At 40.8% G+C, this 25,595-nt stretch overlaps 1 protein-coding gene across 12 annotated transcripts in view; it reads right to left on the reverse strand.

Annotated features, from left to right (window-relative positions):
- ZBTB20 (zinc finger and BTB domain containing 20) overlaps window positions 1-25,595 on the reverse strand; it is a 492,466-nt gene that overhangs the window by 192,157 nt on the left and 274,714 nt on the right. Inside the window, exon 1 of one of the 12 annotated variants that reach the window (XM_074808421.1) lies at window positions 8,675-8,693. The exons of the other annotated variants lie outside the window; for them this stretch is intronic. The gene's annotated coding sequence lies outside the window, so the exon portion shown is untranslated. Of the gene's footprint in view, window positions 1-8,674; window positions 8,694-25,595 lie in introns of those variants that run through there. 12 annotated transcript variants of the gene reach the window in all.

Here is a 25,595-nt window from a genome sequence, read left to right on the forward strand (position 1 = left end):
TCGTATCATGAGAAGGCTGCCTCTGGATCCTGGGCTTCACGGGATTTGTAGACTAGTTTTCTTTGGGCCTGTCAGTCCTGCCCTCAGCACTGAGCACTTGCAGGATCTCTGCAAGGGAAGCTCCATGGCAGTTCCCTGCAGCCTTCCCCTCTGCTGTACGTTCCTCTATATAGGAGGAGATACACGGCCTTTGGCAGTGGGTGCAAACAGATGAGATAAACAGAAAGAGATGAGATAAACCTAGTGGAAAAGTCTCCAGATGTAGTGTCTCTATCTATAAATATAGATTCTTCTAGTGTCCTCCAGATGCAGACACAAAGAACACAGAGTTGAGAATTTTGTTGTTTTCTTGTTTAGTACAAAGCAATTAAAATGTAACAACCTCTCAAAATCTTCCTCTATTAAAAAAAATAGGTCACAGACACAGACGCAGTCAGTCATGGTTTGGAGTGGGCAAGCAAACAATTTTCATTTGATTGTGCCCTTGTTTTTGTAACTAGCTTTTCTGCTGTGACCCGCTATACTTACCCTGTCTGCTGCGCTAACCAGCAACATGCCTTTTTAATCTGCCTTCCTGGGGTCTGCATTTGATTACAGCATTCATGTTCTATTTAGATTCTTTTGAATCATGCCCTGTGGTGCTAGCACGAAAGGTGTTATTTATAAAATGAAATTCTGTTGTATTGCAACTTGGATTCAAAGAGGACAAGTAATATTAAATACTTACTTTATTTAATAATATCTTGGATTTATTAACTCAATTTCATTACAAGATTAGAGACGGTAACCTGGAGGGGGTTATTAACTAATAAAGAGGCTTCAGGCAACTTTGCCCCATATAAAATAAAATAAAAAAATATAAAAATACATATACATGCATTTAAATTACTTCTATTTTGAGGGCCCAAATACACACCTCTAGATCAAAAGAATGGCTTTCTTGATAAACAGCATTGCAGAGAGCCCTTGGCTGGAACGCACTAAGCTCATGGTGCCTTTAGGACAACGGGCATCCACACACAACAGCTACCCCAAGTGACCAACCCTACTGAGTTGGTTGCATCCCACACGGGACGAAGTCTACAACTCGGCTTTAACAGAACTGATGCAGGCTGCAGTTACTTCAAACCGCTGTGGGCAGCACACCAGAAACCATGAAACTCTGCCAACCTGTCTGACCCTCCTGGACCAACACCCAACACCACAAGGTTCACATTTGTGAGCTACTCTTACTCTCCCAGCATCGGCCCTGCACATTGCAGGGCATACCACAGGAGATGCACCTCAAGTATTTGGGGAAAACCGTAGACAACATGCTATTTCTCCCCAAAACAAGCTCTTTTCAGAAGAAGAGGGCACAGAAAATTCCTGATTTTGTAGATAGTATCACATGACTGTATTCTGATACTTAGCTCTTCATGTAATTTAGACTACATTTAAAACCAGTGCATACTCTATTCAGCTGAATACCACACAACAAGCTGAAGCACATTTGCTAGCGTCCCAGCCTAGGGATTAGGCCCCAAGTCAGAGAATTCCCAGAAGGTTCAAAGCTCCTTAAGCGTACAAGAATACTGAGATGCAATTTTTTGTCCATTTCCTAAATAAAACTAACAAATGCTAATACACTTAAATCCCTCTTCTCTGAAACACTCTATGACAAGACGTAGCTTATGTGACTTTGAACCTGTCAGGTCCACAATAAAGCCCAAGTCTGACATGGGAAAATAGCACAGTATCAATGTCACAGATACTACAGGCTGGGAATTCCCACTTGGAGGTGCATGGCTGCTAAAAGCTTTCACCCCACATCTGTTGCACAGTTAGCTGTGAGTCACCTGCAGTCAGCTTCATTAGACCCGAGGTGTCACTCAAGTAAGACAAGCTCTTGCTAGAACAAGAGAAATCAGATTTTTTAGCGTTTGATAGATTAAAAGGAAAGTGTCACGATATGTTAAATGGATATTCAAATACTTTAGGTCTCAGTTTTCAGCTACTTACAGATTGTATGTCTTTGCTTAAAGCTGGATGGTAGGCAGAGACCAAAAATAAAGGGCAAATGATTTTTTTTTCACTCATGTGGTGTTGTTCATTGCAATGACTCAGTGAAATATAAAATCCAGTGCCTGAAGATTATGAAAAGACAGAAATACTTAATGAATTAAATCTGTCCAGAAACAGATTTGAATGCAGAGTGATCGCTCAAATTCAGGCGAGAACACCTACAGCACGGTGGTACACAGCTATTCCCAAGAGAAACTGAGGTTAAGTAACAGAACTGTATGGAGAAGAGGTTAATTTGGGTCAGAAATGAAGGGAGATTGAGAAACAGATTTATGGTGAAACTTTCAAAGGCAGAAGCAATAACTGCACCCGCAAAAGGCATGTGCATCATTGCTACAAACAAAAACACATGCTTGGACTCTCTACAGGCAATCTGGCATCTGTCTCCCATTCCCTCCCTCCTCCTGACCCTGAGACCTCTCTCTCTGGAATTTTGCTCCATGAATATTCCATAATGCTCCGCTCAGCTCCTATTTTCATGAAAAGTCAGCATTAGCTAATAAGTGGAAGTTCACAGCATTACTGTCAATCATTGGTTGGTTTCCATGAGAATGGAGACAGATCTCAACTGAGAAAAATAGTAAGGTTCAGGCAAAAGTGATATTCAGTCTATGTATGTTATGTATACACACCACTTCGAAACTACTGAACTAACTTGTTTGGCATTTGATTTATGACCAGGCTCTCAAGGGTATCTACAAAATAAGCCAAGTTTAAACAACATTCATTTGGGTCATTTTGAAGTAAGGCAGAAACAAAATCTATCATTGGGTATGTTAGGAATACTGCAATTTATTCTCATTCTCTCTTCCCTCACTTCCTTCTATATGCTTAAAAAACCCCACCATTTAAACAAAACAAAAAAAGACTGAAGCTTTTTTCTAGCTTTTAGAATTTTTTTTTTTTTTTTTTTACAATTTTATCCCCCCAGGTCTCAAAGTATAACAATTTCTATCCTAAAACAATTAGTGAGAGAAAATTGTAACTGATACTGTGGATTATAAAGGGAAACTATCTCTATATTATTGATGAGAATATGCTACTCTTCCTGAACTAATGCAGGCTGTTTACAATGAACAGGCTAGGAGAGTATACTCCATGATGAAAGTGCACAGGGCATGCATGGGGTGGAGCTTTACAAAGGCACCTTTACCTTCTACTATTTTTATCCACTCATCAAAGTTTCTTGCATGTTCTCCTCTCAAACTAAACAAAGTAAACAGTGCAAGAAAATAAAAAAGCCAGCTATTTCCTTTTTTTTTTTTTAGAGGCTATCAAAACCAGAAATGCTGTAAAATGTAGATCCATTTCTAAATTTAAATGTCTTTAAAATTTAATACAATTGGGTCAATAGCTTTGTAAAGAAGTGCTATGAAAAGAAGGTAGTTTTGTAACTAATAGAAAGAAGGATTCAGTTTTAAAATATACCCCAAATTTAAGACTACTAAGATAAAAGCTCTTGGTTTTACTTCTGATTAAATTCATGGAGAATGAGCTTGCTGGTGGTGGGAGAGAAACACCAGCAAACCCAAAACTAGTTGACAGACACAGTTAAAAAACCTAATTCTATACAATTCATAGAATCATAGAATGGTTTGGGTTGGAATAGACCTTAAATATCATCTAGTCCCAACCCCCTCCCATGGGCAGGGACACCTTCCACTAGCCCAGGTTGCCCAAAGCCCCGTCCAACCTGGCCTTGAACACTGCCAGGGAGGGGGCAGCCACAGCTTCTCTGGGCAACTTGTGCCAGGGCCTCACCACCCTCACAGGGAAGAATTTCTTCCTTACACCTAATCTAAATCTACCATCAGTTTAAAACCGTTACCCCTCATCCTATCCCTACACCCCCTGATCAAGAGTCCCTCCCCTCCTTTCCTGTATCCCCCTTTCAGTCCTGGGAGGCTGCTCTAAGGTCTCCCCAGAGCCTTCCCTTCTCCAGCTGAACACCCCCAACTCTCTCAGCCTGTCCTCATCAGGGAGGTGCTCCAGCCCCCTGAGCATCTTCGTGGCCTCCTCTGGACTCCAACAGTTTCTTCAATACAATTGCTTCAGTGTGACTGATCTCAGGAAGAACAAACTAGTTCTGCGGGGACAGACATTCTGAACAGTGGATGGAAAAACAGGAAGAGACCTTGGTGTGAGAACATCACTGGGTGAAGCCTGCACGAGCCAGTAATCACCTGGCTTCTCAAAGACCCACCAAGACATCAGAAGGATAAATGAAATGCCATTTGTATGCATTCTTCCACCTCTCCACTTCCTCAACCAAGAATCTCTCTGAATCTATTTACCTAATGAAAAATTTATCTTCTTTTCCTCAATGAAAGTTCAAAAAGTTTCTGGGACAGACCTGTTTCTAAGGCAAACACGACTCACACTATAGCCACACAGTGGGAGAATTGTCTCCCTCTTGGGATGCTCTCTTTTTGCCCGTGTGAGGTCAGCCTTTGAAGCCCACTCATACAGCTCCACAATATATTGTAAGAGTTCTTTAATTAACCAGTCATTAATATAAAATTGATCCCTGGATTCCATACTTAGATTCAGGTGCGCGCTGTAGGAAGCCAAAGGACCTGGTTCCAACACAGTTGCAATCGTGTTTCACAGTATCCAGTGAAACCAGAACTTAAAATTTTTATCCTAGGCTGTTTTCATCCAGCACTCCAGGGAAGGACCAAGGCCCGTTACAGGGTAGTACAAACCAGTCTGACCCCAGGCAAAGGCTTTATCCATCCTGTATCTCAGGTGTCAGGCTGGAAGAGTCATTCTTTTTCACTTAATAGGGATGCCTTGGGAATTACCTACTTAACATCCAGATTAAAAAAAGGCTCAGAATGGCAAAGTACTGGGGGGCTGAGTGAGTAGGCTTGCTGCAGTAACACGGCTGTTGACAGCAGGCAGCAGGTAGCACAGATCTCATGAAAGATCACTGACGTCGATTTTAAGTTACGTTCATTTTTGTGCCTGTTCCGTATGCCCCTAGAGATTAAATACAGCTGAGTGCTATTATACAGTTAGCTCCAGCGAATGAAAAATATACTCTTTTAGCAGTTTTATTCCTTTATCAATTACTACTTTAAAAGACTTGTACTGTATTATTTTATATTGGCCAGTTGTAAAAATAATTTATTCCCTGAAGAGTTTTATTCCTTTAACATTTCAAATTTTTGTTCAATGTTTACCATGTGACCATTTTTGACAGACACTGAAAGGAATACTTTATTAAAGGAGCTAATACAGCTCCTTTTCTCAGGTTCATTTTGACCACGATTTAAATAAAAGACCTGGATAGGATTTCTAGCAACGCTGGAACTCTAGTAAATTTTTTCTGCTTGCACATTTGTTTGTATTAGTGCATTTTCACTATGGCAAAAAAAAAAAAGATCACGTCCAGATTTCTGGTAAAGCACCACACCTACCTACTGAGGACCAAACCCACCTTTTCTAGGTACATCTTTTTTTCTTAAGCTTGCTCCTACCAAGGGCTGTATAGAATAAAAAGGAGTTCCTCACAGACTAGAAACCCAGTACATGAGCCACTGGGATGAAAATCTGTCAAGTGAGCATAGAGCCACTACACAGCTACAAGGAAAGCATGCTCCAACACTATTCAATGACTCTGACATTATCAGGTAGCTCTGTGACTTAGTTCCCTCTGTAAGTAGCTCAAACCACAATGAAAATAGCTGTTGTGATAAGGGAGATGTCCGGTTGGATTGAAAGGGCAAACTGATGTTGCATTTGAGAACACAGTATCATGGATGCCAGGAACCCAGATCATGTTCAGCAGAGGCCTGTGATATCACAGAACAGGATGACATCATTATGAATGCCTCAGTTGTGGTCGTACACAGTCCAGAATCAATTAAGGATGAAGCCATCTGGGATGAAGTTCATCTAAGGATGAACAGGAGAATGAGCAGGGTGTGCAACAGAGCAGAGCTGGCATACGAGCACTGCCGAAAGAGAACGAAGCTTTTGTGGAGAGTGTTGCACAGACTCGTAAAACCTTTGCTGCTCAACAGAAGATGTTGATTTCATTGCCAATTCATAATTCAGTTCAGATGATGAAGGATTTCCTGAGGTTCGCAAACCCTGTTAACGATGGGGGACCCAGCTCAGACTAACCCTGGAGCTGTTAAAATGAAAACATGCTGCATTCAAGGTTCTGTACAAGTTTAGTACAAACCCTGGCGGCCCGAAAGACTCACCTGAGTTCTGCTTGAGGCTACTAAGCTCAAGTAAACTTTGGGAGAAAAGGCTGGCAAAGCTCCTAGCCAGCACCTTTCATCAGCAGTTCTCAAAGCAGTTTACAAAGGGATTTCCTACTTTGAGGGTGAAACTAGTACAACGAGGAGGAATGCCTTGTTCAAGATCATTTAGCATACCAGCAGCAGAGCAGGGACAGAACTCAGATTACTTGTGGTTTAGGCCACCATGCTTCCCACCAGACACAATGCCCCAAGGAAATGGATACTGCAAATTAGCAGCAAAGTTTTGTACGACTCTAATCCGCAGCCATAGACACACCAGTCCCCCCAAACACTTCCTCCTGCTCAGTCACATAAGTTTATTCACTGGATCTGGATGAAAAGAAGTCCTTTACTAAGTGGAATGACTTGTGTCAATCTTTAGCCCTTTAAAACACTGACTAATTTTATACTTTCTGTGGTTAAATACATTTGTAAATTATTAAAACAGTCTCCTGGTACATGGAAAACATATGATTTCAACAATGTTATTCCTTCATGAAGGCCTGTTTCTTTAAAGTTTGCTTTAGTTGTATACTAAGCTTGTTTGCTGTTCAAAATGCGTATTTTTATAACTATTTCTCCTCCTTTTCACAGCTATTTACTTAAGTGATATATATGTGCATGTGTGTATATATGTATTAAAAACACTTTTGTTTATTGTCTATATGGTTCTAGTCAGAAAAGAGTATAAAAACGGCACATCCCCAGGAATGCATCCCTCTCACAGCTGGTGCACTGCAAGTTTGCAGAGAGCCAGTGCTGCTCGCTGTGCCATTTTAATTTCTTACACATTTGGTTAATACAGGAGAAAACAGGGAACAAGACAGCCTGCCCAGTCTGAGATCTACGTATACATTCAGAAAGAATCCCTATATTTTATTGCGCCAACAGCCTACTACTGAAGAATACCCATTTTTCCCCACCACTCCCAAAATATTAAGCTATAGCTGCTCTCAGGTTTAACTGTTTTTCCTGGGACTATTTTCTGTGTCAGACTGTAATCACCGTTTTTGGCTAGCTCTACAGCCACCCTGCATTTGCCTTCCCTCTCTGAATTGATCCCAGCAAGCCTGCATTGCTCCAATCTCAAGTCAGTTTGTGAACTTGAAGGAAATTGTGTCCATCTTGGGTATCTTGCTTGGCAATGCAGACTGCTGTTGAGTAAGCAGTTAATCTTAACCTTGCTTAGCACTTGATGGTTGAAAGAGAGGAGTACAGCAGACAAGACCAGGCTAGTGTTGAGTGGGAAACAGTCATCCTTGACCAACGTTTGGAGCAGGAACTCCACAAATTCCATCAGTCTTTGGAGAAAAATGAAGCAGGAGGCAATTTTTCAGCGCCTGAGTGGGCTACAACGAGCATCACTCGTTCAGTTCTGAAGAACAATGGGTCTGGCCTAACACCAGGCCTCAATACATGAGAAGTGGACACGGAGGATATTGCTTATACCAGAGCAGAAAGGTTGCTTTAAAGAAATTGAGAACCGTGTCTCTAGGAAACACGCTAGGCCTATAATCACTACATTTGGGAAAACAGCTGAGGGAAGCGAGTAAACAGAATTAGAAGAGGCATGGTGACAAAAATGCAGGGTATAAGTTGGGTACTGTATTGTATTGCTGGATGAGGAAAACCAAAAGCCAAACAAGACCATAAATTCATGTCAGGTATTAGCTGCATTGCTTAATGAACTTCTGTGACGTGCTCAAATATTATGACTGCAAAATGATAACCTATAAAATAGAATTGAGTATTTTTCTTTTCAGGCATTTTACTGTTCTTTACATTAAAAAATTTTTTTCTGGGTGAATTTATGCTACCAGGATGGAACTGACTGATGAGTATATATGCATATATATACACTTTACCCGAAGAAATCTAAAATATTTCTCATGCAAAAGTCTGGATGCAACTACAGAGGTCAGAAGGAAACACTTGTCCATGGAATCAAATTGAATAAATTCATAGATTTATGGCTCAGTCTGCCCAAGTAGCATGGTTTTACCTCCTAAGTAATGTAAGCCATAGAATTTCACTTGGTTATGTCTGCATTCAATCCATAAGGTGAGAGACTTCTTTGAATTGTGAAAACAGAAGGAAGAAAATAGATAAGAGGGAGATTAAGGAATGACAGCTTGACCTGGCATGGGAGAATAACTGTCAGTTAAGAGGACATAATGAAGGGAGAGAAACACTTGAAGGAATAGGTATCTGTACACTGAGTGGAGGTAGCTGCAAAAGACTTAATATGTAATGCAAATACAGAGAAGACAGCACTAGGACAACAAGGGAATAAGGAACGATAAATTCCCTTTATGCCTAAAAATTACCAAGGATGTAGTAACTAAAATACATACTTGTTAGGTGAGCACATCTGAACTATCGTGCTTGAATTTTGACCTCTTGCTCGATGGAAAATTAAGTTTCAAAAAGAGACAAAGGAAAAATTAACTTGGCCTCCAGATGGGATGGTGAAAGAAGTGCTGTTTGCTTTTATTTGTCCATGCAGTTTTTTGCCACTCCTGCTGGAACAGTGTGAAGGACAATTACTTCAAGTGTAATGAAATGAATGTTCTAATCTGAACACTTCCAAACATGAGATCCATCACGCCTCAACAAACTGTAATGCCAGAACCCTCTGCCATCACTGCTCTGTCCGGAAACTGCCCTCAAATATTTGAGACATTCCTGGAATTAACAAATAAGTGCTGATTTGGCCTAGCTGGTTGCTGCCTGGTCTTATCCCTGGCTGGCACTGCCTTACAATGGATGGCATTGTTATGCTGCAGCAATTCTTTTGCTTTTCTTCTTAAATTTCCCAGTGCCAGCAAGAGGAAGACTGATTCATTTCAACTAATGTGACTCTTGAATCAAAGATATGACTCATTTTAAGGAAGCTTTTGTTGGATGCTTAGTCTATCAAACCATGCATACTTTAGATTACTTGGCTTCTATAGATGATATGATCAGGCAGACACAACCGTTTTGGTTGAACTCAGGTACACATTATTTTTGTACTGAAAAGTTGGACATGAACAGTTACAGTGCAGCCTCGTCTAAAGTCTATGACCAAGCCCTTCTGTGCTATCTGGAAAGAGCTGCATAGTACAGTATGTTTAACTTCTTAGAAAATGACAAAAAGCAAGTAAAAAGGACAAAAAATCCCTGTCAGTTCCCAAATCAGTGAAGCTGCGGTGCTCAGAATTTGCTTTATGCAATATACATAAATGTCAGGTTACAATGCAAAAACTGGAAAAGGAAAATAGAGTATTTTCTCCTGTTGTGCTTTCGTCCCATGAAGCAGCCCATAACACATCGCTTAACTTGCGGCTGCTTGCTGGACTAAACAGAATAATGTATTTCAAACATCTCTTTAATGAATAAAACTAAATGTAAAACTACAGATGTTGTCTCTGCTTTTTAAAGCTCACAGATACAGAGCTAAGTTTCAGGTAAAGTTCATCGGGATGCCTATGGAAAACACCAGTCTAGGATCATACTGTTTGCTTTTATATCCGTGCATTTTCACAGCTTTTATTTGCAAAAATCCTTCCAAGTGTTACTTAGTCAAGGTTCACAGTGGCTCTTTGAGATGGGAAAACAGCAACAAAGGGGTGATGTGATCTACTCAAGGCCACAAAAGGAAAACACTGGTCAGAGACAGCACTATTAGAAATCAGGATTACAGAATCACAGAATCATCTCGGTTGGAAAGGACCTTGAAGATCATCTAGTCCAACCGTTAACCCAGCACTGACAGTTTCCAACTCCACCAGATCCCTCAGCGCTTTGTCGACCCTACTCTTAAACACCTCCAGGGATGGGGACTCCACCACCTCCCTGGGCAGCCCATTCCAATGCCCAACGACCCCTTCTGCAAAGAAATGCTTCCTAATATCCAGTCTAAACCTTCCCTGGCGCAACTTGAGGCCATTCCCTCTTGTCTTATCGCTCATTACTTGGTTCAAGAGACTCATCCCCAGCTCTCTGCAACCTCCTTTCAGGTAGTTGTAGAGGGCAATGAGTTCTCCCCTCAGCCTCCTCTTCTCCAAACTAAACAACCCCAGCATTAGCAGAACTCTTTCTTGTATCTGAAACATGTTTTCATTATCACAGAAATAACCGTTCAGATCACCCACACTTCTTTAAGACAAATACAGTCCTGATCCTATTATTCAAAAGTGTCTGGAAAGAACAAATTTGCAAGGTGGATAGGTACCATGCATGGTCCTTTTAAAGAGAAGAAAGAAGGACTGCTATGGATATTCAAATTACCTTCAAGCCTTAACTACCAGGTCATTCGAAGTGAGGCTGCTAAATGCAGTGCTATATATATATATACACATACATACTATACTTAGTACACATCTACACGTATTTGAGCATGCACACACAATATAAAGTGACTGAATACTTGGGACTTGTTCCATGAGAAGGCTCAACTCTTTCTCTGCTGGACTTGCAAAGAACAACTTGAAAGCATGAAAGCGGCACTCCTGCCATCTGGGCAGGAATACTAGCAATCCCATAACCTCCTCTCATGTTAATGTCTTAACAGTCCCATACAGCAGTCAAAGAAACCCACGCAGAGTTTCTTTGAGAGAACAATCCTTTTCTGTCTCCTGCCTAGACAGTTCAAGTTGCTCCTACGATGTATACTGAAGAATTCGAGCAGGAACAATGTGTGTGTAGGTAAGGGGAACTGAACTAGGACCTGAACCAGGAACCAAGACGCTCCGGGTTCTCAATCCATATGTTTCTGGGACCTGCTACTCATGTCGTAGGACAAGTCTGTCCTATTTATTACTAGAACTTACCTATTTATTAGAAAAGGGATGAAAATAATTATCCACAGCACTGGGGAGACTGAAAGGTTTTGTATATGTGTGTGTATATTTGTGTACGTACATAAAGTCTCCTGAATAACATGGGGATAGATGGGGGCAGATACTCCATTTAGCCCAGTCCTCCCTCTCCAATGGAGGCCAAGAGTCTGCATCTAGAAGGAAAGGTATAAAACCAAAGCAAGCCACTTGTTCTTCCTTCCCAGAATATTGTCCTTCCCTTCAGTGATTTAGTTGATGGGTTTATATCATAGAATAACTCAAGCTGGAAGGGATCCATCAGGTTCATCAAGTCCAACTCCCTGCTCCACGCAAGACTACCTAAAACTAAACCATGGGCTTCATAAAACCTGGAGATGGGGTTAAATTCAACCAGTAGAGCTAGTAACCAAACCCATAAACAATATCCCTAAATGATGACAGAATGCAAGCACAACTATAAATATATTGCAACGTCATATTGAAAAACTGCTTTGTGAACTACAAGTGCACTGTTTCTTAGAGGCAATGTTATTTCTTGTTTCCACAGGTAGCCCCAATGTCAATCAGAAAAGGGTTGTCTAACCAACCAGCAGAACATAGCACAATATAATCAAACCTAGATCTGAAAAGCAGAACAGAATCATGGTTCACCTGGACAAAAAAACACTTTGAAGAGGCAGTGCTTATTAGCTTGGGTAGAGTGCCATGCTGTCATACCTACGCCACTTCTCATTTCTCAAGGTGGTTTGTTCACTGCTAACTTGGGTTCTCTGCAATGTGCTGAACTGTGCAGGTAGTGCCCAGTTTTCTAATCTCTCCTTCCTAATCTAATCTTCCCCAATAGCAGGACCAGATTGGCATAGCAATATCTAATGGCAACATGCATATGCATTACTGTAGCCCGGTATCTTTGCTCAAATGTTTTCTGAGATACCGAGGCTTCTGGGAATAAAGGGTGACAAAAAAAATGAAAACACTGGAAATATGGAGGACTTCCCTGCATTCAAACCTGTGCTATCTGTGAGCCCGACCACTGTCCAAGATAAAGGTCCATTTCAGTCAGTCAATGCCAGCTCATGAAAAACCCAAGAGTACAGCTCAAATTAGAAACGAAGATGACCTGCTACCATTTTTCTGAACACACCCAAGTGCAGCAATGTCAGGTAGAATTCAACTCACTTATTTTAGCTATCTGTAAAGTCTGCATTTAGCCAGGTACCCTTGCTAACCAGTGGATAGACAGGAATCTGTAAAGAGAAATTTGTCCCATCATAACAGGTCTACCAAAGGAGAAGAATAATTCACACTCTGAAAGGGCTCATTTCTCTTCAGCTCTTTTAGAGAAAAAGCTAAAATTCTGACTTTCAGATTTACAAGGTTAAGCAGGAAGGATTTTTACCCTTAGCTATGACTTTGACCGTGCTGGCTCACAAAGTAACGATGGGTCAGACCTAAATGCTGTATTCCAGCACTTCAGCTCTTGGAGAAAATTTAAATCCCAGCTCACACCAAACCTGACAACCTTTTCCTGTACGCACATGCCTCTGTTTTGCTGCAGGGGAGATCTGTGTTGGGGGAATTCCTCTAATACTTTTCTGTGTAAACTGGTACTCTTTTCTTCCTTTTTATCTGATGGCATTCCCAGTATATAGATGGGAAGAATAAAACATTTGAGATCCCTTCCTCTGTATCTATAAAATGTATGAATTTCATTAATATTAGCAGAAGTGCTGTGAAGAAATCTGCACTAAGAAGAGAATATGACCCTAAGTTTAAAAAAATTCAAAGCTCAGACATCTGGGGAACCCTGTCACAAAGACAAATAAAGAAATAAGGAATGTAGCACAGTTTATTTCACCAACAACAGGACATCTAGCCTGATAAACTGAAGTTGACTTGATTCAGAAGCAGAAGCTATTACAAATTAAACATTTTCAAGATGGTTTCGCTTTCGCTTATCGTTTGTTTGGTTATCCAAAAAACGAAACCGGAATAACTGACAGATGCTCATATAGGAGGGAGGGCAACCCAATTCCAGTCATTGTTTTAAATACAACAGAAAGTAATGCTACTCCCATTAGCAGAAATAGATCGGGATGCTACTCTTCAGTCAGTCCAATCTCTGCTGTACTTAGAAGAGAGGTATGGAGGGAATCCCTAAGCATACTTTCCTGTTTTTCTCATTCCACCTGCAGAAGCCGAAAAAGCCTCTGCACAAGTTACTCCCAGTGCATCCAAATGCACTGCCTGTGGGGTTCTGCAGCAAATTGTCTGCCTACAGGGAAACCTTAGGAAAAGCTTTTAGCAGATTCCTGCAAGAAGAATTAAATAGTTCTTCAGAGAACAGATGGGAGGAGAAAAGAACATTTTTCCATACCCTGCACCTGCTCCAGCCTCATATAACTAGATGATTATAGCATTCCCGTCTTAAATCATTCTCAAAAGGGGACCAAGTTTAAATTTTACAAACCTCAAAGCCTAATTTAACCAAATAAAATACCACTCAACCCCGTCGAATGCTTTTTACGAATTCTTAAATAAAGGAGGTAAGTTCTTCTCGAGTGAGGTATCATATTTATTTTTACTTTAGACCTAACTCAAATCCTGCAACTCTTCATGAATAAGAGAGAAAAAAAAAAAAAAAAAAAGTATTTCAAGCGCGCTTGCCAGATTCCAAACTGGGTAAATACAATTTTCTCATTTCAGTCAATTTTGCAGTTTCAGCAGTCTAAGTTTTCTCCCTCTCTACTTCAGGTTAGTGAATGATGTTCTTGTTTCTTATTCCAAAAGTGGTCCTGGTTTTTTGAAGTACATTATAAGATTCCTGTGCAGTTTCTTTAAAAATTTAAAACCCTGATTATGCACTCATATACTCATCTTACATCTGGTTAGCTATTCCCCTGAATTTTCAGTCCTACAGAACTAATCACACACTTAAATAGTAAGTAGCGATAAGTATTCACAAGAGCAAGTCCTAAGTTTATATATATAAGTTCCGTTAGATTTTTTTCAGGTAAAGAAACCTACTAAAATTCAAAATACTAATACCACTGTTTATATTACCGTCACTGCTCTGAAAATATAATATATAACTTAAAATGCATATGTAATGTAAATATTACGATATTCACGAATGCAGTTCCCAGTAGAACCAAGACATCCTCAAATCAGTGACATTCTCAAATTCCAGAAGAAACAAATCTCCTGAGTCATTACATATTTCAAACTGCAGTATCCATCATATAATTTTTATAATTCTTACTGTTAGCTTTTCCTGTTGTTACTACTTTTGACATTGAAAAAGCACTATTGATCAGAGAATTTTGTTTTATATCCTTTAAAAAAGACCATAGACTATCTTCAGCAGTACTCAGCTCAGAAGTACCTCCATATACAGACCAGACCAGGGCATACAGATGTTACTGGAAGCATTCTCACTTAGCTAAATGGTCTTCAGTGCAGGCTTATTGGGAAAGTTCCCAGAGCTGTAAGAGTAATTGCACTGAAGCCAATAGAAGTTCTGGGTCTGCCATTAAATGAGAGAGGAATAGGTCCACATAGGCCTGTACAATTAGAAATATTCTAAACAGACTGCAAATCTCCTGCTGATACCTTAATTTGGATTTTTAAACCAGAAATTCCTTCCCCTGCTTTTCACATAACATCATCTTCATTTTGTCCTGCCTTTCACTCAGAAATCTGGTCACATACATGGTCAAGACCAGGAACATAAAAATCCATCATTGAGTCCCAAAACACTATTCACTTCTTTCTGGGCAAAATTCCTTCTGAGATCAACCGAAGAGTATGGGCTAAAAAAGCAGCTGAGAATTTATCTAACTCAAATAACAGATGACACATGATGACATGGTCCTGTGACAGTCTGCCCCAACTGGGAGAATTGACACTCAATAGGATTTTTTCCATGACCTGCCAAATGCCCTCTGACCTCTTTTTAGGGATTTCCTTAGGCCTTTTGCTGCAATTCAACACAGTTCTGAAGTCCACTGCCAAAAATGCAGATACCTTACAGTGCTTCACTTTAAATCTCAAAGACACCCGTGTACCTAAACTGTTCTCAGTCTGCCAAATGCTTTGTCCTGTAAAATGATAAAAAAGGACTGATTTGTCAGCCTTGGCACTGCATTCTACTGCTGAAATTATGTATTTCTAAACATACATACAAAACAGTAAGACTAATCTAAAACTGGAACAACGTTACTTATTCAATTTTCTTTAAGAAGAGGTATATTTCACAGAAATGTTTGTATGTCCCAGCAAGCTCTTAAAGTAGGAATTGTCCCCAAAGTTTGCACAAGTACTAATCCCACAACATTTTGTTGATGCGTATATTGCACTTTTAATAGGACACTACAGAAACAGCCTAGGTTGAAAAACATTTGTGTGGATAGCTTATACCTGTTAATAGACCAGTAAAGTCAACTGCATGAGCAACAGAAAATCACGTTTACAACAAATAATTCAAGCTATGTATACAGTCAGCTGTTGCTGGATGAATGGATTAATATATATACTGAAGAGTTAGGTGGCTTAGTCTCCAGCCCATGATGGAGTATGCACAAAGTTGTACCAGTGGTTACACAGAGGAAGTGAAAAAAGCACATTTAGATCAGTATAGTTCTACATAAACTTCATAATGTCAAACATAATGCACCCTCCTTGCTAAGGGACAAGAAGAGCTGCCATCAAGGAAAGCTTGTTGAATGGCACTCATCTCCCATCTCCCAAAGTGCGGTTCTGAAGATTAGAGTGATGTCTAATCTGCAAAAGGAAAGGACCTGAAGTAAACAGAAAACTTCTACATACAGTCTTATTTCTCTAGACCAGAATGAAGATATATTATGCTGTGGAAAAGAGTTTCTTGGAACAAAGTGTCTCTAAACTGTGAAGCAAATGCTCTAGAATCAGATAATAGGGTTTCCACTGTTTGTCTCTTTGGAGCTTTCTTGTACACAGTTAAAAGCAAGTCTACCGGGACCTGGAAGTTATGCTCCCACAGAAAAACTCCATGTAGCAGAAAATCATAGAATCATTTAGGTTGGGAAAGACCCTTAAGATCACTGAGTCCAACCATTAACCTAACACTACCAAGTCCACTGCTAAACCACATCCCTAAGGGCCACATCTACATGTCTTTTTAAATACCTCCAGGGATGGTGACTCAACCACTTCCCAGGGCAGTCTGTTCCAACACTTGACAGCCCTTTCAGTGAAGAAATTTTTCCTAATATCCAACCTAAACCTCCCCTGGTGCAACTTGAGGCCATTCCCTCTCGTTCTATCCCTTGTTACTAGGGAGAAAAGACTGACACCCATGTCGCTACAACCTCCTTTCAGGTAGCTGTAGAGGGCGATGAGGTCTCCCCTCAGCCTCCTTTCCTCCAGACTAAACAACCCCAGTTCCCTCAGCTGCTTCTCATAAGACTTACTGTCTAGACCCTTCACCAACTTCGTTGCTCTTCGGACACATTCCAGCACCTCAACGTCTTCCTTGAAGCGAGGGACCCAAAACTGAACACAGTCTTTGAGGTGTGGCCTCACTAATGCCGAGTACAGGGGGACGATCACTGCCCTAGTCCTGCTGATCGCACTATTTCTTATACAAGCCAGGATGCTATTGGCCATCTTGGCCACCTGGGCACGCTGCTGGCCCATATTCAGCCAGCGCTCAACCAACAACCCCAGGTCCTTTTCCCCTGGACAGCTTTCTAGCTGCTTCTCCTCAAGCCTCTAGCATTGCATGGGGTTGTTGTGACCCAAGTGCAGGATGCAGCACTTGGCCTTGTTGAACCTCATACAATTGGCCTCGGCCCATCAATCCAGCCTGTCCAGTTTCCTCCGTAAAGCCTTCCTGCCCTCAAGCAGATCAACACTCCTACCCAACGTGGTATCATCGGCAGACTTACTGAGGCTGCACTTGATCCCCTAGTCCAGATCATCAATAAAGATATTAAATAGAACTGGCCCTGGGGGACACCACTCATGACCGGCCGCCAACTGGATTTAACTCCATTCACCACAACTCTTTGGGCCCAGCCATCCAGCCAGTTTGTTACCCAGCGAAGAGTACACCTGTCCAAGCGATGAGCAGATAGTCTCTCCAGGAGAATGCTGTGGGAAATGGTGTCAAAGGCCTTACTAAAGACCAGGTAAACAACATCCACAGCCTTTCCCTCATCCACTAAGCAGGTCATAGAATTTGATCAGGTTAGTCAGGCAGGACCTGCCTTTCATAAACCCATGCTGACTGGGCCTGATCACTTGATTGCCCATACATGCCATGTGATGGTGCTCAATATGATCTGCTCCATAACCTTTCTCCAGCCCCGAGGTCAGGTTGACAGGCCTGTAGTTCCCCGGATCCTCCTTCTTGCCCTTCTTGTAGATGGGCGTCACATTTACTAACCTCCAGCGAACTGGGACCTCCGTGGTTAGCCAGAACCGCTGATAAATGAATGCAAGCGGCTTGGTGAGCACTTCCACCAGTTCCCTCGGCACTCTTGGGTGGATCCCACAGACTTGTGTGTGTCTAAGTGGTGTAGCAGGTTGCTAACCATTTCCTCTGGGATTATGAGGGGTTCATTCTGCGCCCCATCTTCCAGCTCATGGGGCTGGGTACCCTGAGAACAACTGGTCTTACTATTAAAGACTGAGGCAAAGGTCTAACACGACATCCAGTCAACCAAACAAAGATTCTTTGCTTCTGTGGGAATCAGCATCTTCTTCACCATAATCTAGAACCCTGAATCACCTTACACCCTTGCTGTCACCTTACACCCATTTATATGTGCAGCTGTCATCTGTTTGCTCAGCAGACGGGGCAATAAAAAGAGACCCAAATAAATCAATACAAATAACATAAATCTATTAATCCTATCCCCAAATCAGTGGCAGATTCATGAATCCGTGTATCACCTTCTGAAAATACAAGCATTCCTGACAGAAATACCTCTTTTCATTGGAAATTCTAATGCTCCAAATACAACCTTACAATAAAAAAAGCTCACAGCCCTTTTCAGGTCAGGACTGTTCTGACCTTCTCCTTTACACAAGCAGAAAGAGTCTTGGAGGGCTGTCACAAGTACTACCTTATTTCAGACTCTATCAAGTAACAAAGAATGTAATAAGAACCTTGTGAACGTTCCCCAACGAATAAAAAGAACCCGCAGTGACTGAACCGCAGCTCTCCTGATCCCCAGTACCATGTTTTCAACCAGTAAAACATTCTAGGTTTCATGCCTAGTGTGAAAATATCATTGTAACTTCTGGATAAATACAGGATCTGTATGATGATGATGGTGGATGTTGATCTTGGGGAAGTGACTGATACTGACTTTGCAGGTTCTTAACACAATGTCTGGAGCAAAATGGTCATTTCCTTCTGTGTATGGCCCCTTTAGCGTGTAATGCTGGGAGTCCTCATGGTGTCTATCAGCTGCAGTCGTGAGCCACAGCAAAAAAAACCACCCTCAAGCAACAGTCAGAAGCCCATGGAGCACAAGAAAACCTGTGTTTTGGAAAGGTCGGCCTCACCGAACCTGGAAAGTATTACAGCATCTCGCTTTCCTGAGCAGGAAGCCCTTCACCTCCATTTTAAGCAAGACAGAGCAAACAAAAGTCTATTCTGTCTCCTACGACATGGCAGCATGCAACGGTTCAAGTGTTTGCGTCTCTCCTCAGAGTAGGTGCTGCAGATTAGACATGTCTACAGGGGAGAAGAGTGGCTGAGAGCTAAAGACTCGTTTCAGGGGTGACCCGCAGAAGATGGGAGTTTGCTTATGCACCGCGTCACCCCCTTGGTCTGATGAAAGCCTCCGCACCTCCCCTCCCTCCCCTCTCCTTTAATCTCTGCATGCTGCTATGCGGAAGGTGCCAACTCGAGAACAGACAGTTCTGAAAAGAAGGCAATTAAAAAAAAAAAGCACAGTACTTTAGAAATTTAAACAACAAGCCCTGTGATCAAAATAATTCATAAAGGGAAGGATTTTATGAAGTCATTTCACGAGCACACAATGCTTTTTTTTTTTTTTGCTTTGTTTTTTAAATAAATCCGTCAGTACACATGCCAAGGCAACACATCTGAATACAATATCAGCAGACACACCCTGAATCCCTGCGCCTGTACTCTCCCAAGTTACAGCAAAAGCTAAAAGCTGGGCTTTTTGCCTACATTTTAACAATTATAAATTTATTTCTTTTCATTTGGGTGCATTAGTTAAAACCTTTTTTCCCCCTCCCTCTCTCTTTCTCTCTCTTCCTTCACAAGCGCTTCTTTTCTCCTCCCTTCAGAAAAAAAAACATTATGCGAAAAATGGATTTTTCTCTTACTGACGGTAAGTGTGTCTGTTTAAAAAAAAAAAAAAACCAACATAAAGAGATCTAACTTATAATGAATCCCTCTGGCATAAGGAAGCCTGTTCTAATCTCTCTTTATCGGGCTTGAGTGATAGTTTTGCTCAACGAATATTGACAGGGCCGTCCTGTTTCTCAGGCTTTCATTTTCCCTGAGTTGGAAAAAGGATACAGTGCATTTTCACATTCTCCAAGTCTGCAGTTGTTTTTATATAAGAAGCAATTTGCTTGGGTCACATCAGGTCAAATGGGAAGCCTGCCCAGCTCTTGGTTTTAAAGGAAAAACATACAGAAAGACACAAAAACACAGCAGTTTCCTTCATTAAATTCCACTCTACCTGCCATGGGCTTGCAGCCACAATGGAATTTCCCACCCTGGCTGACCATAGCTAAACTTTTATTTTTAGTTTTTTTTTTTTTTCCCCTTTAAATAAAAAGTCTTATTAGTTTTCCTTCAAGTGAACTTTGAGGTAAGGGTTATTAAAGTCAATGCAATTGTCCAGCTTTTAAATATATAAATTAATAAAGGCCTACATAGGAGAGGGGCCAAATGCCAAAGTTCTTATTTAAGCCCAGATTCTGATCTCTGTTACAATGCTGTAAGTCAAAAGCAACTCTTCTGAAGTTGTTGGAGTTGTGCCTGGGTAAAAGATCAGGATCTTGCCTCAATTTTTAACTCATTTCTCACTTGGGGAAAACCTCAGCTGACTTCGGTGCGAGTTTGCCCGAGTTAAGACTGCGTGTGAAGCCCAGCATGAAGCCTGTCTCTGCAATGGGTTAGGCATTCTGCTGAGCTCTTCCAAACTCACAGTGGCTTCAACACTTGAAAAGAATGGCACCCAAATAACAGCCTTTCTTATTACTTGGTAATTGCAAAGGTTACCAGCGCTAGGAAAGCTTACTCCCAAAGAAAAGTAAAGAAGCCACAATCCTCCCCCAGCCTCCAAACAATTACTGAAACCTGAGGTGAAATTCTACCTTGAAGTGCAAGAAGAAGATGCTGAGGGAGTGACTCAGCATGAACATTTTTAAGAACAATAGATCATGAAGATGCTTCATTGATTTCAATACAGCCCTAAGGGGAACCAAACATAGTTGCACGCTTTGACTATGATTTCATTGTACACACGGTCAAAGGGGGAAAAAATAAATTAAAAAAAAGAATACATCCTGAAGCAGAGGTAAGACTGTTTCTTTTACGATGCTAAAAAGATGTTTAATTCAAATTTGGATCCGTCTAGCTACCAAAGCATTTGTACCTGGCCTCTCTGCTGAATGCCCAGCTATTCCCACTGCTTTGCTACTAGTTTGCATTTAACTGCAAATGCTATAATTAAGTTTGCAGAACAGTTTCCATTCAGACTGTTTGCCCATAACTTTCTGCAAAGTTCTCCTTTTGGGCTGAAAGACTGGCCTCAAATGAATGATGCAAAGTATAAGGCAAATCGGGGGCAGGTGGAAAGAGAGTAGCGTAGGATCTGCTCAGCCTTGAATTACAAGTGGGTGGCCCCCTCCCTTTCTCACAATTTCTTCCACCCTGAAAAGCCGTTCAGCTTTTTTTCTACAATAAATTAAAAAAAGGAAAAAAAGGAGGGAGAAAAAAAAAAAGAACCGTTGGCTCAGTGCCCCTGTATCCTCTGTTTTCCAGACACTCATGTGTGAAACAATGGCAGTTTTGCCTGAATCAGAGCTGAGGATTGCTGGACTTGGCCTTTGAACGATTTTTTTGGACTTACTATCGTGACTTTCATCCAGAGATCACAAAGGGTTTTGCACTATTTATCACACCAGGCAGACCTTTGAAGCAGTTTGAGCTGTATGATAGCAGAGTCACTTCTTCCCTTGCAGTCTCCTTTCCCCGGCAGTCTAAGAAACAAAGGAGTTTTAAAAAATTTCATATACTCTCTTCAGTTTCAAAGGCTGGCTAGTAGGACACTGCAAAGTTCTCTTCATTTTATTTTCCTACGGTCAAATGGTTCTTTTCTTTTTCCTTTCTCCCTGCTCTCTCTGGTGTCTGTTTTTCTAGTTGATTCATCTATTATCCCTCTTTATATAATTAAATTTCTCTACTCAGTGTGTCATTGTGCTCAGGCCGCATTGTGCTCTGTCACCTCCAACTCCTTTCCTTCAGAAACTCCACACCCCAATTCCTCTTTAAAGTTGCTTGCTGAAGCATTTGTTCTTTCAGCATCGCCATACGTTTATAAACTGGAGATTAGTTCACTTTGTCTGCCTTCCAAAGCCATTTGCTGCTTGAGACCATTTCATGAGCTTGTCTATTCATGTGGATAAACAAAAAAACCTCAACTATAATATGAATTAGGAAGAGGAAACAGCAGTTGCATGGAACAAATACCAGTGAGGGTGAAATTAGTAACAGTCACAGTTTTTATTGATGCTGCCCCTGCCTGAACTATTTTACTCTGACACACCTTTAGACAGTAGGATTTCACAAGTTAAAAGGATTATACACTTTTTAGTAGAACCAAGTGACCTACTGTAACATTTTGCTCATGATTCCAGCATTTCTATACCCGAGAGTCCCTAGACTCACAAACTTCTGTCTAGATGATTAATCCGAATACTCTGCAGTTCCCCAGAGCAGTCCATTATTTCCCACAAAGCCTTTAAAACTTTCTACTAAACTCAGGATTTTAAAATGGTGTCTGGCTAACAGATGTGCTCGTTCTGGAACTTTTAGATATCTTCCCTCAAAACAAGAGCCCTCTCAACAATTTAAATTCAAGTCAATGGCAAAATTCCTATTGATTTAAAAAGATACGCTCAACTCTTGAAATAGGGATCTGGGCCTGAGCATCAGACACTTTGGATGTAACATCAGAATATATAATGAAATTCCAGTCTCCGGCTGTATTCATCAAATTGTGTTGATTATTTGCAGCTTAAAAACACGATAGAAGGCAAAAAAAAAGGAGTTTTGAAATGGTTTACAGCAGAAATGTTGGCTGAAGTTAGATGTAGCCCAATTAGCTGTCTTGAGCAACAGAAGGTAGAAAATGGCCTCCTTTCCCTTGAGGTCATTCAAGATGTGCCATTTCCAGCAGTTTCTTCAGCACACTTCCACTCCTCTGGAAGGTCCTCACCCAATTTGCAAGACATCGCACAACCCATTTCTCTGCTTTAAACCTCTTGGATGTGCATTTCCTCTTGCAGAGACATACAGCCCTGAAACCCTCCAGGCTTCAGGGTCTAGATTCGCATCTGCAAGACTCGGAGGCAAATCGGATCCTCTCTACGCAGTCATAAATGATATGAAGTGGAGAGAGGTGAGAACCAGAACTTTTCGCATATCTGGTGTAAACCTCTACATGGTAAAGGGCTCATCACAGATTAATGATCTGTTGGAGAGAGAACCAGGAGACCAGGTGTGACGCTGAAGTCTTAAAGAAATATTTGCCAGTAGAGCTTCGATTCTGGTCAGGGAAACTTAACAGCCTTAAACACCACAACTGACTAAATAAATGCCTTATAATTTTATAAATGACAGCAGGAATGACTGTAATTATGCTTATTAGCAGATAAAAACGTCTCTAAAGGATTGGATTGGGGGGGCTTATAAAGCAAAACAGGAAACGGGCTCATTGAACACATCTGTGGTGCATGGTTAATCTAAGCCGAAGCCTTGCGTATGTTCATTTTCCATGCCAAGCATGATCATCATAAGACATGATTATATTCTATCAGTTCTAGGGGTTATAGCTTGAACTACTATAGAAAACTAGCTTAAAATTATAATCATGTTAAGATATTACACGTATTTTCTTAAAGATGTGCTTAGCAATTCTGTCTTTTGAGTGCTTCAACAATATTCCCAGAATCAAGCCTTTACAATGAACCACTTCATTATTTGTGTTGCTTAGGAGTTTTCTGAAGGCAGAGAAGGAAAAAAAGTTTCAAATATGTTACAAGTTCTTCTCTATAACCTGCGTGCGCTGCATACATTTTGATCAAAATTCCACATCATTTATGATTTTTATAGCCCTCAAGAGAGTGGTGAGCACTGGAAAGAGAAAGTAAGAGATGTTAATCAATCCTACCTCAATGATTTGGATATTGAGGATGAAATAATGGACCCAGAAAGAAAACATTTACCATTGATTTCAATATACCTGGCATTTCAGCTTGCTTATTTACTTAAATTGTGGATAATTTAATTACCTAATTGATAAAATAACTGGGCAGAGGTAAAAGCTCACTAACAATAAGTTAACCACCAACAAAACCAATATTTACCTTATGAATTCTCTTACATCAAGAGCAACTAGCCTTCCTGCCTTAAAAGCCATGCACCATACCTAATCTCTATACAGCTGAAAGCCACAAGACACATTCCACAGATGAAGATATTAAGTACGGGACCTCCAAAAGCAATTCACAGACAGGAGATCACCAGCTCTCTCAAGGGTCCTGCTGTTTTACTGCACAACCGGGCTGAGCTGAGCTTGCAGCTGGGATCCTGGGTGAGTTGCTAATGTTGGCTTCCCTGAGCCCCACAGTGAGGGACGGAAATGATTCAGCAGTGCCCTGTGCCAGCACAGCCCTGCTGTGCATCATACATCATCCCTCCTCGGCCCTGCAACTGGGTTGAACTCGAAGTGCTCACATGCCTGAGTACAGCTACAAACTAAAATCTTTGCTATCACTATTAGGGACCTGTAGATGAAACATCTGTGGGTCTGTACTGCTTGCTGTGCTGAAGGGTAGATATACCTGGGCCAGCTCAGGGCAAGAAGAAATAAGCCCCAGAGGGGTCTTTAATAGGGGAGCTCACTTAGCTGCCTAATAGGAATATTTGAAGATTTTATGAAAAACAAAAAAAAAAAAATTCAGTACAAGGCTGACTTTGTAAGGTAGGTGAGGATACCCAGACTTCTAATTTAAATTTCATCAGAGTCATCACAACTGAAATATTTAGATTTTTGTTCACATTCCAGAATCTGCCAAGAGCACCCTTTTTATTAATTTAATATTAATATAATTATTTTCCCAACATGTGCAATTCCTGCATCAAAAAGAGCTAACTATGTTTGAGATGCTAAGGCTGTATGAATTCTCTAGAAATATTCACCACTCACTTGCTCAGAATGGAAAGTTTCAATGAGATTTTCCTTGCTTTAATCGGTTTGAGCTAGCTCTTTGGCATTCTCTTATAAATAATAGAAGCTACACACTGCACTTTTATAACATCATTCATCTAAGGATCTCATAACTTAATTAAGAGGGACATTGTCAGGTTAAAAATCATATATTTTTTATTAAGTAATTTCCTTATCTATGTTACTAATAACATTTTAGGCTATTAAGCTGAAACAAATTCTTAAAATCTAATTTAACATCTACTACTAGCGTGTATATATTATATATATACACAGCTGGTTTACTCTCTGAGATATTAAAACAGATGTGTTAGCTTTACTTTTGTTTCAAGTTGGTTTCATTTACAGATTTTCACGTGTGAACAACACTCTTCCTTCAGCGTCGTATAAACAGTCCACAAGAACATTTAAATGCAAACAAAAATTATATTAACATGGAAGAAAATAAAACATATGTTTCTGTTAATATAAGACCTGGAAGGATTCAACAACAATAAAACTTTAATTTTGGAGAAAACTGTCTAACACTGTACGGTGGTTATTTTCACTTTCTCTAAAGGGAAGGTGACAAGTACTGCTTGTTTTTGCTTAATTATGGGAGAGCACAAATCTGTTTGCTGTGAGGGAATATTAATAAATTCATTCAGCCTTCTGAGATACTGAGAAATGTGCTGTTACTTCACTAAGGCTTATAGCAGAGGTTTGCTTTTGATGGGAGAAGTTAGCTGTGGGGAAAGTTAGCATAATGAATCATCTCGGTTGGAAGGGACCTTGAAGATCATCTACTCCAACCGTTAACCCAGCACTGACCGTTCCCAACTCCACCAGATCCCTCAGCGCTGGGTCAACCCGACTCTTCAACCCCTCCAGGGATGGGGACTCCCCCCCTGCCCTGGGCAGCCCATTCCAACGCCCAACGACCCCTTCTAATATCCAGTCTAAACCTTCCCTGGCGCAACTTG

Source organism: Strix aluco, chromosome 2 (genome assembly GCF_031877795.1).
Source record: "Strix aluco isolate bStrAlu1 chromosome 2, bStrAlu1.hap1, whole genome shotgun sequence".
Lineage (NCBI taxonomy): Eukaryota > Metazoa > Chordata > Aves > Strigiformes > Strigidae > Strix > Strix aluco.